The sequence below is a fragment of the Anguilla rostrata genome, chromosome 18 (assembly GCF_018555375.3).
Source record: "Anguilla rostrata isolate EN2019 chromosome 18, ASM1855537v3, whole genome shotgun sequence".
Lineage (NCBI taxonomy): Eukaryota > Metazoa > Chordata > Actinopteri > Anguilliformes > Anguillidae > Anguilla > Anguilla rostrata.
Window position 1 is genome coordinate 18,630,560 of NC_057950.1, and position 16,384 is coordinate 18,646,943.

Consider the following 16,384-nt stretch of genomic DNA (forward strand, 5'->3'; position numbering starts at 1 on the left):
TCATGTGGTTTGGAAGGCACGACTCGAAAGGCTGCGCACCCCTCGGAGTCCTGGCCGCCGCCAATTTATCCTGTCTGCGAAACCCAGGGGGAACCTCCACTGGAGCTGATAATGCAATCATTGAGCTATGAGGTACTGAGTAGTTTAGTTTATATTCACTAAATATAGCAAATCAGCGAAGCTTTAATGTGCCCTGGAAAATATTAGCTCATAGAAAGTTGCCATCTTGAAATGTTGGGACAGAAATGAAGAAAAAACTAGGGACTGAAATGATTCTCTCTCCGTGAATCTCTGTAGGACTCTTAACTTGACTGTTTCACAAATAAAAATACAGGAGGCATGTTGAGACAGGACTAATGCAGTTGCGACACTTTTATTCATTGGAAACGGTGGTGGCGGTGGGGGGAATCATTTAGCAGTCGGTACTGTGGGAGGCCGCTTAGGTTTTTCATTGAATCTATGAGATGGGCCACCCTGTGGGTCTCAATTACCCGCCAGAAGCCTATCGCAGGCTTTATTAGCAAATCGAATCACCAATCAATCACAGTCATAATTATCTGGAGAAGGGATAAGTGGAGCAAAATAATGGATTGTATTGAGTCCACTAATGCATAGCAGCACAAGCTCCAGCCCCGATGTCTTCCAGTGTAGAAAAAAAAACCCCAAATCAGTTTTCTTAAAATCCTCTCACCATACAAAATCAGTTTGTTTTTTCTGAGACGAGTCACTTTGCATTGCAGTGGTAAGGACTCTGGGCATTTCTAAGGCAAAAGCATGATTGGGTTTTTGATATTTAGGGGTTATAATGTTGGGGTTTGGGGGGTCCTCACAGTCTATAGTAAAATCCAGACCCTTCCAGTGCCTGGCAGCCCCTCAGGGCTGGTATCACTCAGCCTAGATTACGCAAGCCTGCCTGTTCAGTATGAGGTGCCGATTCATTCAAAAGTCTGTCGAAAACAGCGCAGGGCCTGTTGAGCGTTAACTGGCACAGTGGATCGAGGATAACTGGCGGAGTCTGTCGAGGAGTTAGCGGCGCAAGACGTGACACATGAAGTGTCTTCTTCAGACTCATGTCTGCAGGAGCCTGACTTGTGAACTGCAGTGTGATGAGAAGCAGTGCTGGGCATCCTGTCCTTCAGAGGAGGACCCATGCACTTGTCTGCGCTCCCCCAAATCGGTAGCGTCGATTTCGGGGAACACGCGCTGATAAATATGACTGAGCATTCCAAATGGGGGAGAAATAAAGGGGCTAAAAGGGGGCGTAAAGAAAGAAAGAAAGGGAATGGCAGCGTGTGGGAGAGACCTCTCAAGGCTTAGCAGCGAGCTCCCTCTGAAGCGCGGCTAATCTCAGTCTCATCGATCTGCGAGCGACTGCTAAGACGCGTGGCCGTCCGCTCTCGGCCAGGCGTGGGACGGCGCGCAGGCAGGCGGGAATCAATTCTCTCCACCGCCACCTCAGAGTGAACATTCCAGCTCAGAGCCCTGCCCTGGCCCCTGCATTCAAAACATACGGGGCTTGGAATGAAATGGATGTTTAGAAGCATCTTAAAGGCCAGCTGCTCTCCAGTCTGGTATTCCTCCAGGCTATTCTTGGTCAGGTCCTCATTAGCAGGTCAGAGGATCTGTTCAAATATTAAAATATTCACTTGTTTGCTCATCTGCAACCATGGGCATAATGAGTCTCAGTAAGTAGCCGGGAAATGATTGGTTTGATGTTTCATTTTTCATAGCCTATGTGTACTACACATACCATTAATAAAATATGTACGAGATGATTATTATCATGTTTTAACCCTGGGCAGTTTCTGGTATGCTCACGTCGCATCAATGTTGATATTTTCCTAACATGTTTGGCTTTCTATTCGTTTACTTGCTGCTGGCATTATAATTTGTGAAAAATAATGAAATGATTTTGTATGGAGTCACAGGCCTCTGTTCAATTTAACTGGAATCCACTTCCAATTAAACTGTTTGCCATTTAGATTTTTGAAACCATGAATAATTCAGGTCCTGGAAACCATGGACCATAGTTTTGGATAAATCCTGAGGCTTCACACAATCTGTTTGTTAAGATTTGAAAGGGTGTTCTTGTCCCACGCTGGTAGCTGTGAATGAAATCAATAGCTTCTGGGTTAGGGTTATAAAGCTTGTTGATGCTCTGGACCGTAGTCCAAATGTCTTTACACTTCGTCTGGCCATGGCTGCTATTGTTATTATTAGTATTATTATTATTATTATTATTATTATTATTATTATTATTATTATGCTTTCAGGTTCTGAAACTCAAATGTAAAACTATTATTTTATTATAGGCATGTTGACTAATAAGTAGCTATTTTATTTGGTGGTCTAGTGCTTTGATTTGGGAGTTTATGTACGAGTCTGTCTTCAAAGTTAAAACCTGGCATGGAGGATCATTAAAACAGCACTTTCACAGGCAGCCTTAGATCACAGTCCTTTGGTCACAAGTCTCACTTTCAAAGACTTTCTCAAATTAAGATCCCTTTGAAATTATGTCCTTGCCTATTGGGAAAGCTGCTTCACTTCAAGACATTCAAATACTGTATGATCTGTACAATATGAAATGCTGAGCTGCAAAGACATCTTTGGAAACTATTACATCTAATTTAAGATACACCGTAAAGTAAGTAAATACAATAGTCTCCCCCATTTCCTTTTGAAATGAACAGCATGTGTAATAGCCTTCAAATACCTGCCTCACTAACAGAATCAAGCAACATTAACATGCGATTTCCTATTTTCACCAGCAGAGGGCATTCATAATGCACGCAGTAGCAGCTGCATAGCTTTATAGATGCAGCAGCTCCAAGAAAAAAAAAAAGAGAAGGATTGAGAGAGGGAGGTGAAGGAGTGCACTCTGGTCCACTGGCCATAATTTTTCACATCCACTTCTTCTGCAAATGCCAGTCCCATTAATTAGAGATTATGTGATGCATGTCAAATGGGACGCACAGTAGGGTTTATGTAAATTTCATGTGAACAGCATTCATCTCCATGTGTGTTGCTCTTCTTTATTTATTCCGCACATGTAATGTATTAACAAAACAATTCCAGCCCTTCGTGCCTGACGAAGAACTCCCAGCACAGTGCCTGGCAAAAGATGCTTTCAACTCTCTTCTTTCTACTCAATTTCCTCAGCATTATTCAGCCTCAAAAGCATATTTACATAGGGATGGTCTCTGTACAGCGGTGTAAAACGTTTCTGCATTTTGCGCAAGCCAGTATGAGTGTCAATGCTGTAGTCTCGTGCCTGTAGAAGGCCTCCCTCATTGATTGCGCTGGCTTTCATTGCTTCCTCCCCCTATTTGCCTCCTGAAAAGACCTGAGCTCATAAATGAACTTTATCCTTTCTCCATTTTGTAAAGTTGTGGGAAAATAGATGGCTTTCACTGCATCCTGTATACAGTGGGTAGGTTTTTTTGAATGTTTTTTTTTTTTGCCAAAATTTTAAGTCAGTGTTCTAGAACTTTTACCAATAGTGATTGTTACATTGAATGTGTACATACAGAACATTCTAATCACATATTTGTAATGTTACACCATAGTGGGTTAATACTACTGATGTCTTTCAAGGATTTAACATGGACCTTTCCCTCCTTGTTTATGCTGGCACATGGTCTCGCTGTGTTTCATTGTAAGCATTTAGCAGAAGCTTTTTATCCAGAGGTACTTACACAGCTTACATTCTTCTACACGCAGTCAATTTATCCTGCTGCATATTTGCCATTCAGGTTAAGTACCTTGGTTAATGGTACAACAGCAGTGCCCCAACTGGGAATCAAGCCTAGGCCTGCAACCTTACAGAACTTCAGTTGCTGTATGTAAGTGTACAGTCAGCATCTCTTGAACAATAGGCCAACTATATATTGTGAGGTTCATGGCTACACATTTGAAATGGATATTGTAGAGGCATACATTTCAGCTCAGACTGTGGTTTGACTTTACAGTTACTCAAACGTACTGAACCTCTGATCATGCAGATCAGCTTTTTATCCACAGAAATCAGGTAGGAATCCTGCACCTCTTGAAAGACACATTTTGAGTGGAATGCTGATTTGCAGAGTTCTGCTAAGCGGCACTGCTTGGGTTTGTTTACCGCGGTTTTAGTCAAGCACGCTCCCTCCATACCCTGATAAAGTTTGGATTACGATTGAGAGACTGCTGCAGACAGCCACTCAGATACACGTCCAAATAAATATTTAGTTTTTCATCAGCAAACATTTACCCGGAAGTTCAGTGTAGGATTGCTTTACTGTTAGAGGTGGAAACTTGACTGGAAGGCTATTGTACTTAGATACTTTGATAGGGTTAACTAGTTCAAAAACACTATATACATAAAATTGTTCTTTCAATAAAGAACAATGCTTGCCCCGCAAGGCTTGCTGAACAACCAGATAAATATTAAAATCTGGCTGGATCATTTTCCTTTCTTCTTTTGTAATTTAGCCTATATTTCGGTAAGCTGTAGATATTACAGAAATGTAATTACTCCCCTGTTTGTACAGAGATGCTTTTCATCCATTAAATAAAGCAGTTTGCTACCACGTTTTGTTTAATTAAATGTTCTAGCATGCTGAATAGTATTTGTTGCATTAGTATCTCTATTTAGCACCAAAGCCACAGAATCGGATTGTCCCTTGTGTTGTGTAACATAAGGAACATTAGCAACATAAGAGGAAATCCAATATATCTCTGACTAATATTTACCTTTATATTCAGGCACAGACACGCACACACACACATGCACGCACACATGCACACACACATACATCCTTCATAGATCTTCATTTGTAGTGCTAGACTCTGTCTTGTTTGTGCCACTGGATGATTGACAGTGGAGCCACTCCAGAGAAGGGAGAGCTTTGACCTCTGACACAGGGGTCAACGAGGGGTCAGTGAGACAAAACTGCCAATGAGCTACAACATCCTCATCTGCGTCAGTGTGATTGACAGACGCAGACTGGGCTGAGGGGGCCACAGCCTGTGTGCAGCCATGCTGTGCTGGGTCGCTGTCAGTGGACTGACTAAAGCAGAGAGCATGGGCTCTGACAGCATTTCACCCTGGAAAAGCAAACATGAGGCAGAGAGGGCAACCGTAGCTTATGACCTCAAAAAATAAAAATAAAAATAAAAAACATAATATTCAAAGTGGTTTATCAAAACATTTACCCAGAAGTTGAGTACAGCATTGCTGTGCTGTTGCTGAGGGGAACAGCTTTCATACTTGAATATTTTAACTTCATATACACATTCTAGTGATAAAATTGTTCTTTCAATAAAGAACCATGCTTTCCCAGCAAGGTCACCAGTGTGACTGACATCTGCAGTCAAGGCAAAAAACAAATTTGTACAAATGGGCATTCCAAATTGCAGGAAAAAGGGAAAAAGCATTTTTAGAGTTTAAAGTTCAGACCATGAGATATAACACCTCACCAGACCCCAGTTTGGTAGCACAGAGCATAGAGAGTCCCATCAACAGCACAAACTGTTTTAAAATCATAATAATAATAATAATTCTTATGAAAGTATAATAATAACAACACTAATAATAATTATTGTTTATTATTTTTATTTATAAAACAGAACACTGTTCCTTCCTGGACTTTCACATGTATGTGTGCATGCTGCCTCTTATTCACAAACTCCTGAGTGCCCTCCAATCAGCACTACAGCGCGGTTCACTGAGCCGTTTGGAGTAGATGGATTCAGCTCCAATGAATAACAACAGAACAGGAGAGGAGAATATTCCATTTAGGCCAGACCTGAGTCTAACAGTACTAAAGGCAAGGCTGCCAATCAGAGCCTCACAGCCCCGAGGATCATCTGCTTCTGCTCCCGGCAGTGTGATGCACTTATTGATCACGCCAGTGATGATTCATATTCAAAAGTGATTGCATATTCCTTTCTCCTTACCAGGTTGTAAGTGACATAAATACATACAGCCATACGAGAGTGGCTGTAAATGTATGAATAAATGCATGAATTGATTTCCGTTTCTCTCTACTCTAGTATGCAGGAAAAAAGTTACTTATGAAGGGCAAGCTGGAGCCTTTCTGCTCAGAATAGCTGTTAGAACTACCTACTGGGGAAGCTGAGGTACGACAGGGGTCCCCAACCCTGGTCCTGGGGGGCCACAGTGTCTGTTGATCTTGGGCCTCAGACGCATCAAAAGTTTGTTCATGCAAAATAAAATGCTTCTATTATTATTATTTTATTTTTTTCCCCTTTTTTAAAATACCAATTAGAATTTCCATTTGAAACAGGCTGACATTGTGTAAATATTTACACTCAATGCCATTACAGGATTAATCTGTGACACTCGCCAGTTCTTCTATGAACCAGGTATGCGAAAATGAGAAAGAAGAATTGTTTCCCTGGGGGGGCGGGGGGAGTTGGGGGGGGGGGGTACACACAATAGGTGGCAAGAGCCTTTATGTCCCGCGGTTATTTCTAGAAAATGGAGCGGGAGAAGCACAGGGGGAAGAAAAGCCATTATCCAACAACACGCGCTGTATGTGCTCAGCTATTGCAACTATTGAGATCAGCCATGCAGAAAAGCTATGTGCTTACCTCTGCATTGTGTTAGGGGCACACCTCCCATCACCCCAACGGTTCCTCCCTCTTCTCCTCCACCTGCCTGGCAGAACAGCAGCATTATCAATGAGCTTCACTGACACTGCAGTGACTTTATTTTACTAACATTTATTTTACTGTAACATGGCTCTTGTGTTACATGTGCATCTGTATGTTTTCACTTATGCCATGATGGATGTTCCATCATATCTACATGTTGCTCTGGTGACTGTGTGATGATGGCGCTGCAACAAGGCCCTTCTGTTTTTTCATGGTAATCTCCACAGGGGGACTGAAGTCATTAATAATTTTGAGTAAAGTCATTGGTATTTGGATTATGTGAAACATTACTCACTGAGCTAGGTCAAGGGGATATGTATTTCTATAGATGTTGCACCATTTTGCCATCTAAAATTGCTCTGAATGTGAGGATGCTCACAGAACAACACAAACAGAACAAACAACAGTGTGCTTAAGATTTACTGAGGTCCTAATTACATTGCACTGCTTATTTATGTAGAAAACATTGGTACCTGGTGTTACTTTCAGTACAAACCCTAACGGGATAGATCACTAGTAAAATCAGTGCTATTCATTCACTTAGTTTTACTTACCTTGAGTAATAGCTTTTTTGCTAACAATGACAGCTCTCCTCAGCACTTTTTCCTCCAGAGAAGTCCAAGGCTCTACAAATCCTCAAGTGAATATGGAAGCTTTACAGACCAGGAAGATACAGCTATGGTTTTGCTATTCAAAGACATTTATTTCTTAAGGTCACTGACAGTTCAGAAGAGGCTTTTAGGAGCCTTTAAGAGGCTTTATGAAACCACCAAAGATGACAAAAATCTAAACATTTTTCCTGTCCATTGTTCCAGCCAAGTCCCTCCATATTGAAATGGAGCAAGTGCCAGCATGTTGCATGATGGGATTAAACCATTCCCAAAGACAAATCAAGCATTTAATGTACAGCTGGGCCAACAGGCTGATGCTCTGAATTATGAAGTTTTCACCTCAAAGGACTGGATTTCAAAACAACCTTGTTAAATCAATTTGGAACATACTTGCTCTAAGAAGCAAATTGTGTTGGAAGGAACATTCTCTTTTTTGGACATTTTTATTTGTATTTAGTATTAAAAAGGATGAAATATTGCTTCTTTTAAAGTCAAAACTGGATATATGTACAATAACTGCCAGAAATGTATTTTACTGAAAGCAGTACTGAATTGATTGGCATGCATATCCACCCCTGCAAAAGCGAGATTTTTGTAAAGTGTGGTTTGATGTCAGGGGCTTTGTGGAAGAAGAGTGGGACAGTGAAGTGAGTAATTCACTGTCATACTGGCAGAACATCCCACTTAAATGGCAGGAAGTAGTCGCGGGGTGTCTTTATGTCTTTGTGTGTATGCTGTTTCTGTCACATCCATTCATTTTCATTTTCTCTAAACAAGCATTCTTTGCACTTCTCGTGTTTTACAAATTTAAAAAATCTGTTTTCACGCGAGGCTTCGGGTGTTACTAAAGGTTGGGGTTTGGAGACATGTGGCAGAAAATGGTTCTGGCATATGTGCTACGATCAACAAGTTCACAGTTAAAAAAAAAAAAAAAAACTGTGGGTTTGTATGGCAGCCAGATGATTAACCAGGATTTTATTTCCGCAAAGTATATTGACAATGATAGTATATTTACGGTGATTCTGTTTCCAAAATGCTTCTTTAGCAAGATTCTGTTCCTACACATATCTCAAGATTCACAATGAGTCGCCATAGTTCTACTTTCTCGAAGAAAATTAACCATGATTCGCCAGTCAGAATATTACCATGATTCTATTTTGACAGTGAAGCTTAAAGGTTCAGCATTGTTGGTTTTGAACATCCCCGCACACACACACACACACACACACACACACATGCACCAGAGGTTATTTATTGCTGTGTCACCACGGCAACTACAGTGTGAGTTACAGCCCGTCTGTACCTCCCTGTCCATACAGCCATGGCACACAGCATATTCTGATAAGAGACATTTATCCCGCTAAACTGGAGACCAGGGTCCCCAGAATAATCCCTCAGGATATAATCAAGCTCTTATCAAACCCAGCGGGAGTGGTGACAATCTCTATGATGGCTCCTACAGACAATGAGCTATCCCACAATAAAAGGAAACATTTTTGATCCCATATTAGACCCATTTATAACATGGGAGCGAGAATACTTATATCTTATATGAAACTATTCAATGAAACTGTTTTCGAAAAGCAAATGAAATCTTTTTGAAGCTTAATGGAAATTGCTCATGAGATAAGTAACTTGAATCAAACACAAATCAAACTGTTTTAATTTTTCTAATTAACTGCACTAATGACAGGATTAATTATTCATCAGATGGGCATAATAATGCACTTCAATGACAAACTCCACAAATAAATATTGTGTAGAAAACTTCCAGTCGTATGCAAATAAATATACATCAGGAATTTAATTATGGCCTCTGTTCAGAGTAATAAAAGCCAATCTCTAATGTGCTTTTTGTGTGAGGGATTTTGGCAGTCTGTGTGCACTGTCCCAATATGCAATGAATTCTGTTTTAAGGGCATTAATCTGAAGACTAATTGTACAGCAAACCAATACATGTCAACGAAGAACAGGAATTCCCAGAGTATCAGAGGTAATGAAAACACATGGAATGGAAGTAACCAATCAAAGCTGAGCAGAGGGGTTGTTGTCCCTGGCACTGATACATTTAAGCTTTATCATATAGCCACATTAAGGATTATTCTCTATATTTTACATCATACACATTTTAGGCCATGCAGTGCAAGATATTACAGCGTTACGATGCAAAGATCTGCACTGCAGCTCAGCTCTCCAACTATCATCACAAATCATTTCATTTGCTCAAGAATTCTAGATCAATATTTGGCCAGATACTATTTTTTTTTTCAAGGCCTTCAGAAAATATACTTCAAGTACAGTTCTTATTCCTCTTGTGTATGTACTGTGTTCTCTGTAATGCTTTGCACATGTGAGTGAAATGAAAAGAAACGCCATCAAAAAAAGTGTCCATTCTCCAGTGGTTGGTATGGCATTGGAGCACAGGCATAAAGACCCTTTTGTGAGCAAACACAGAACGGCAGAAGTGTCATCGCTGAAAACTATATAGCCAACTCTCATTTCCGTGAAAATCCGAGAGCCATGAATCCTGTGGTAATTGGCATTCTGGTTACATGAGCAGTGTCAGAGCAGCTTGTAATCCAGCTTCTCATCGGAGCTCTCCGTGCCTTCAGACTCACGTACGCGATGTAAAGGGCAGATACGGATGTGGATCGTGCTTCTCACATGTACACACAGGAGTGCGCGGGAGCCTCAGCACCCCCGACGCTAATTAAGCAGTGCGTTGTGTCCCTGGCCGCGTTCGCTGAAAGAGACAAAGCTAAACATCTTGCGGTGATTCTTTGTCTCAGAGAGGGAAGCCAGGTGTTGCGTTCGTTACACTGGCCTCTGCGTTGCTTTCTCTCTGCACAGTGAACAAGGCAGGAGCTGATTTCAGATCTGAGACAGCAAACAACAGCAGACAAATTAAATGGCGGGCGTTTGTGACAAATATGACAATGGCTTAATGCCAACACACGATTGTTCCGCGTGCCCTCCATGCTAATTAACTTCATTAAACATCAGAAACTTCTGAGCCTTGATTGTGCGAACACCGACCTTATAAATATTATTATTTGTTGGCTAAAGCTTCTGAGCGTCGTGTCAGGAGCACTTCTAGGAGACAGCGGGTTCCCAGCTCCGGCTGAAGGCTGTCTTTGTGCCGCGAGACACACCACGCACAGAAGTCACACTCCTCATAATTGCCCTCAGCTAATGAGGAGGAACGTCTGCTTTAGCCGAGCACACAGTGCGCCTCAGAAGAGAACTGCACTGTGTCTCAGCTCAGTCGGGTCATCTCTGTTTACCCCACTCCGCTCACCATGCGTTCCGCTGATGGAAGATTTTAATCTCCACTCCAACAGTGTGGTAATTAAGTTCACAGAAAGGATGGATCCTGACCCCGCCCTCACTAAAATTCCTCATTGCAAATGCCATAAAAATTGAAATGGAGATATGTTCCATCCCATAGATTATACTGTTTCTTTTTTTTCCTCCACAATCATGTTTGAACTAAAGTGGAAGAAGAACGCTGAGGAGATGTCAAACTACCACCTATGTCCACTTCAGGAACCCTGAGCGAAAGAAAATTGCTTATCTGAAATGATCATTTGAAAATACCGTAAGAGGAGAATTATTTTGGAACAGTGTAGAAGGACAGCTTCCTGAGTGAGCGACCCTTTCCCATTCCTGTGTGATGGCTCTCTTTAATGATCTGATCTCAAGCACATCTCTCTATTCCTTGCATGCCTGTTTGCATTTCCATAAGTATGGTCTGGCATTTCTCTCTGTGTGCGCACGTGAACGTGTGTGTGTGCGCATGTGTGTGTTTGTGTGCTGGGTGTGTGTGTGCACCTGTGTGTGCATTCTGCGAGCATGTGTGCGTGTGTATGTGTGTGCAAGCATGTGTGTGTGTGTGTGTGTGTACAAGCATGTGTGTGTGTGTGTGTGTGTGTGTGTATACCTGTGCTCCTGTGTTTTTGTGACTCTGTGTGGTCTCAGAGAAAGCTCTAGAAAGCTCTTGAAAGCTCTTGAAAGCCCAGCGCATCTTACCTCGCCACGTGTCTTGGTTCATCAGTTCCGTGCGGACATGTGTCTGTGAAAGCACATCTACAGATCACGTGTGTGAGCAAGTGCGTGCGTGCCTGTTCTGCCTGTGTGTGACATAGACATGAGCATGAACACCAGCAATATGGAGAGATACTGTATTGTGAGAGCCTTTAATATTAGACGTGAACAAGAGGGTGAAATCATTAGCGTACTTCAGCAAAGACACGCAAAAGACATTCAGTTAAGCACGCCACAAAAAAACCCAGACGGACGTCCGTGAATATTTATGTTTCAAATGCTTTTGCCACCAAATGCTTTGAAATAATCAATGATACCTCCTCTCTTTTTCAGTGCAAACAGAAGAGATGAGCGTGTGTGGCTCCTTGATTGGACGGGGTCTTTGATGTGAGGAGGCGAAAGAGGGCTCGAGCACAGCCTCACAGCAGCAGGGCGAGGCTCAGGCTCACATCCTCAATGGAACGGGGTGCATGGGAAAATACACTGAAATGAATATTTTACCAATATATTGCAACGTTAAATAACATATTGAAAACTATACAAATTACTGCATCTTTAGGATTTTAGTCCTAAAGTCCCCATATTTAAGGCATATTGCAGTCTACTCCATTTCCATTAGGGAATACACCTTTAGATTAAAAAGGAATAAATAAAAAATGCCCTTGCCTTTCCTAGCCTTTGTGTAGTAAGGCAGGCTTTAATCGTGCTCACCCAGACTACTATTACAAAGCTCCTCCCCCCACACCCTGTGAGAGGGATGTCATTGTGCCGAGGGAGGCGGGGGGGGGGGGGTTAATAATCAAACCCTTAGTCACATTGGCACATTGGAGGGGGGGTTGGGGGCTCTTCACTGTATCATTTCTCAGAATGATCAGATATCACACTTGATACCATTACGCCATGCTTAGCTAACAGGTTATAGCTAATACTGTGTGTGTAAACTGCGCACTCTGCAGAGGTCACAGCAGTGACTCAGCATTACATGGGCCTTCACTCACAGAAGGGCAGGCCGACGGTTTTCTTCACTGACCTTGGGTGCTTATGCAAAGGTAAGGAACAACAAAAAAATGGGCCAACTCCCATTCTAAAAAAATAACTATATCACAATTGCCCACCCCCCTACACCCTATCCCTCTCTGCACCCTTGAGGGAGGGTGGGGGTTGGTTGTGGTTTGTTGGGTGGGGGGTAAATCTCCCGGAAGCTTCACCAACTCACAGAGGGGCTGCTTTTTATGGAAACACGTCCTTTCAGGGTCTCTGTGGAATCTGCCTAATTATTCACCGAGTGGTGGGGGGGAGTGGGCTGAGGTGTCCTCCTGATGAAGGAAGCCAAAATGCACGTATGATACACAGCTCCTTGATCTCCGCTGGCCATTTTAAAATCAATTTCAGCGCATCGCCAGCATCATTACAGTTTGCAAAATGGTCGCCTCTCAAGGTTATTGTTATAATGAGGCAGCCAGCGAGAGAATAAATTACGCACCAGCGAGACACCGATTCCAATTTGACGTGTATTTACCTTGCGCCAATGAAACAAGCCGCGCCTTGTTCAAGGTGGCACCTCACAAGACAGCGGTAAAGGGCTGTAAGATCCAATTAAACAGACACACGTCACATATCAAGTTATCACACCTACAATTCAGCCCGCTTCAAAAAATATATGTGAATATTAGGAATTCTCCGCCTGTGATGCCATATCCACCCAACATGCATGCAAAGACACTGAAGAGAATGTGAAAACATAGGGCGTAATAAATATTTTTTTTCTATGCGCCTGTCAGGGAAGTGAGGATTAAGCAAAATATGTTTAATTTTCTGAATCCACCAGTTCTAACCACAATCACACTTGTGTAATGCCCGAAACTCTGAAAATTAAACACAAGTGTATCAACAGTTAAAACCCCTCTCTTACCCCACATGTAAAATAAATTAATTTGATTTAATTTGTCAATTATTATCAAAGATATCAACGATAAATTCAATCGTCAAATTTGTTGATAGGCAGAACAGCCTGTTGGATCAACTTTTACCAAAATGTACAACTCACAACCTGATTTAAAAATTTTAAGTTACAAGTATGTAACATTTAATCTAGAGACTACCTTCAAAAAGACAATTAATGTTACAGACATAGACAAGTTACAGTCACAATTATTAATAAAAGAAAGTACAAAACCAGCTTGTTTCTCCCAAAATCATCCTAAGAAAAAACCAAGTAAAAGTTAAAAAACCAAAGATATTTATACTTATAAGATACTTATATTCCCATAAGCCATGGATGAAAATGTTAAAATGTAAGACAAAAACATCAGACCCTGCACACCAAACACCAAGCAATACCATGCTTTGTGCAGTTCATTCTTTGCTGTATGTTACCACCAGCAGCAATCTAACGAACATTTCCATTGACAGACAGAACATTTCAAATGCAACATTTGTCTGTTGAAAAATATGACTGGGTTTTTCTATAGGTATTTGCAAACTTAGAATTGATTGATTCATTGGCTCTTCAAAGAGCAGTCATTTGCTGACATTTGCCTGACATGCTTTTGATCATCCTTTAATTGTCTTACACCTGCTGAATGGTTTATCCACTTGTCTGTTGCTCTATCTAAATGCTCTGAAGAAGTACTCAGCATCCAAAATGAATCAATAATCTTGAACTGGTTGGAACACTCAGGTATTGCAGACCAAACCAAATATTATTCTCAATATTTATGATATATGATTTATTTGCAATATACTGCTTCTGCCACTGTGTTCTTCTTTATACTACTGTCATCTCAACCATTTTTCTCTCTTGAATGACAGTCATTCCCACTGGAAGCGAGCCAAATATACAAAAGAGCAAAATGTTACATTTTCATGACTAATTTAAGCTTTTCAATTTAAACAGCTATTCAGCCTCACTCCTGTTTGGACTGGACCAGATCTTCTCAAAGGATCCTGCCACAGAGACAAAAGCAGATCCTGGCAGATTTTATGATGGAGAGCCTTCCATTCAATAAGCAAAAAAAACCCTCAGTTCAGTCTCATCTTTGATAGAGATGTTGAATATATCATGAAGGAGAAGGCTCTCTTGAATTTAAGCACACAATCCCCGTACCAGCAGAAATAGATTAATGTTCAGCCCTCTCTTCCTCTGTTTGCATAAACCCACTACTCGAATTCTGGCTTATCACCTCCAGAAACAAGCTTGCTTCCCTGTCTAAATATTCGACAAACCTTTTCCGGCAAATGACAGCTCACATAATTTACTTTTATTGCTGATTTTGTACCAGTAATGAAGTTGTGAATGTTACATTTCTTTCATTACCTATTCATTAAAGATAGGACTGGAAAATATAGTTGCCATGGAGATGGCTCCGAGAATTCTCGGCACATTATAAGAATTTCAGTGTTTACTCTGGTGCCAAGATAAGTGAAGGTTACATTAAGGGCTTCATCTTGTTTTCTTATTCCCTCGTTCTTGCTCTCTCTCTCTCCCACTCTCTCTCGCTCTCCCTCTCTGAAACATGTTCTTATTCTTATTCTTCAGTAGTTCTATATGTATATATGCCTAGACTGTTTCATTAGCTCTTAGTTCTCCCAATAATAACTGGCACAATTCATTTGAAATGAAAAAGGCATATTCTTAGTCAGAGAGCAGTAATTTACTGGCAAGTGGACCATCTCAAATGATGCGTAGTTCCATTGTCCGCCTGTCAGTTAATGGCTGGCCATTGTTGCAGTAGTTCTCCATTAGTCTGCCGTTCAATTTATACCAATTTATTCCTGGAAAAGGGAAAAAAGAGGTGGCCTTCATCAACTTACATTCAGCAGCATTTTACCAAAATCTTTACCAAAATATCGTTATTGAGTTTGTGAAGTGAATGCTCACTAAATAGCAAATTTTACCATAAATTATAAAGAGCTGTTTTTCCTGCAGGTTGAAATAACAGTGTGCAGGATTTCAGGCTGCCACTTTGTGACCCCGCCCCTCCACTGCGTGACCACCCACAGAGGCCTGTGTATCCTGCATGGCTGCTGTTAGAGACCTGGGCGTCTGGCCTTCTACGGCATGTTCCAGAAAGGAGTGTGATTGGACTGGTACAGTGGCTTGAGTGTGGCAGTGTTCTGTCTGGGCACATCAGATGACCTCCCCCCCCTCCACAACACAGACTCATTTTAGAGGGGGGGGGGGGGGCTACACAAAATCACTGACAGGAAGAACATCCTGTATAAGCCTGTAGCATGCCTCTGAGAGACCAAACACAAACCTGTCCACTCAGTGTGATCACAAAAGCAGAACACAGGAAATGGCTGCACTGCAAGGTACAATGCTTCCCAACACAGCTGTTAAAAAGGGTTATTTGTCTGCCCTTTCAGCATGCATGTTTACCCCTATACGGTAATAAATTGTGTTTGTTAATACCCCACAACACTCCCCTCTCATCAGTGACGTTTTCCAACTCATTAGCTCTGCTGTTGCCTCCTGCATTTTCCATGCCTATCGTCTTCAATAGTTGTCACCCTTTCAGTACGCTGTCATGTGATTGGTTAATCGAGGGCTTGTGCCATGCTCCCCGTCCAATGAGCCTCCAGTTAATTCCCATCCCCCAACCCCACACCAATATTTTGTAATTACTGCTTTCACACTTAACAACACTGCCTGGAAACCATGGTTGAAAACGAGCTGAAGCTGGCATCGGCAGTCCAGAATCCTCCTCCAGCCAATCAGACAGGTGAACGTGGGGGGATAGCGTGAGGGACTCATTTGTGCCCTGTGATTCTGCATTTCCTGCCTGTGTTCCTGACAGATACACAAACTCCCCAGCGCACTGGAACTCTTTCTTTACGAGTCATTACCAACAGTCACTTCTTAACTACCCAGCCTTGCACCACAGGGATTAACAAATTCATTACCTTATTTTAAAAAAAGACCCTTCATTTTCACCATCATTTAAATCTCGGTCCGTTTTTCTGCACTATCAACAAATGTGTTTACTGATAATGTTCTCCCATGGTTCGCCATGTGCTATCAATCTCCCAAAGCTGGTTAAGTACCCTCTAAATGTCTTCTGCTCATGATCCCC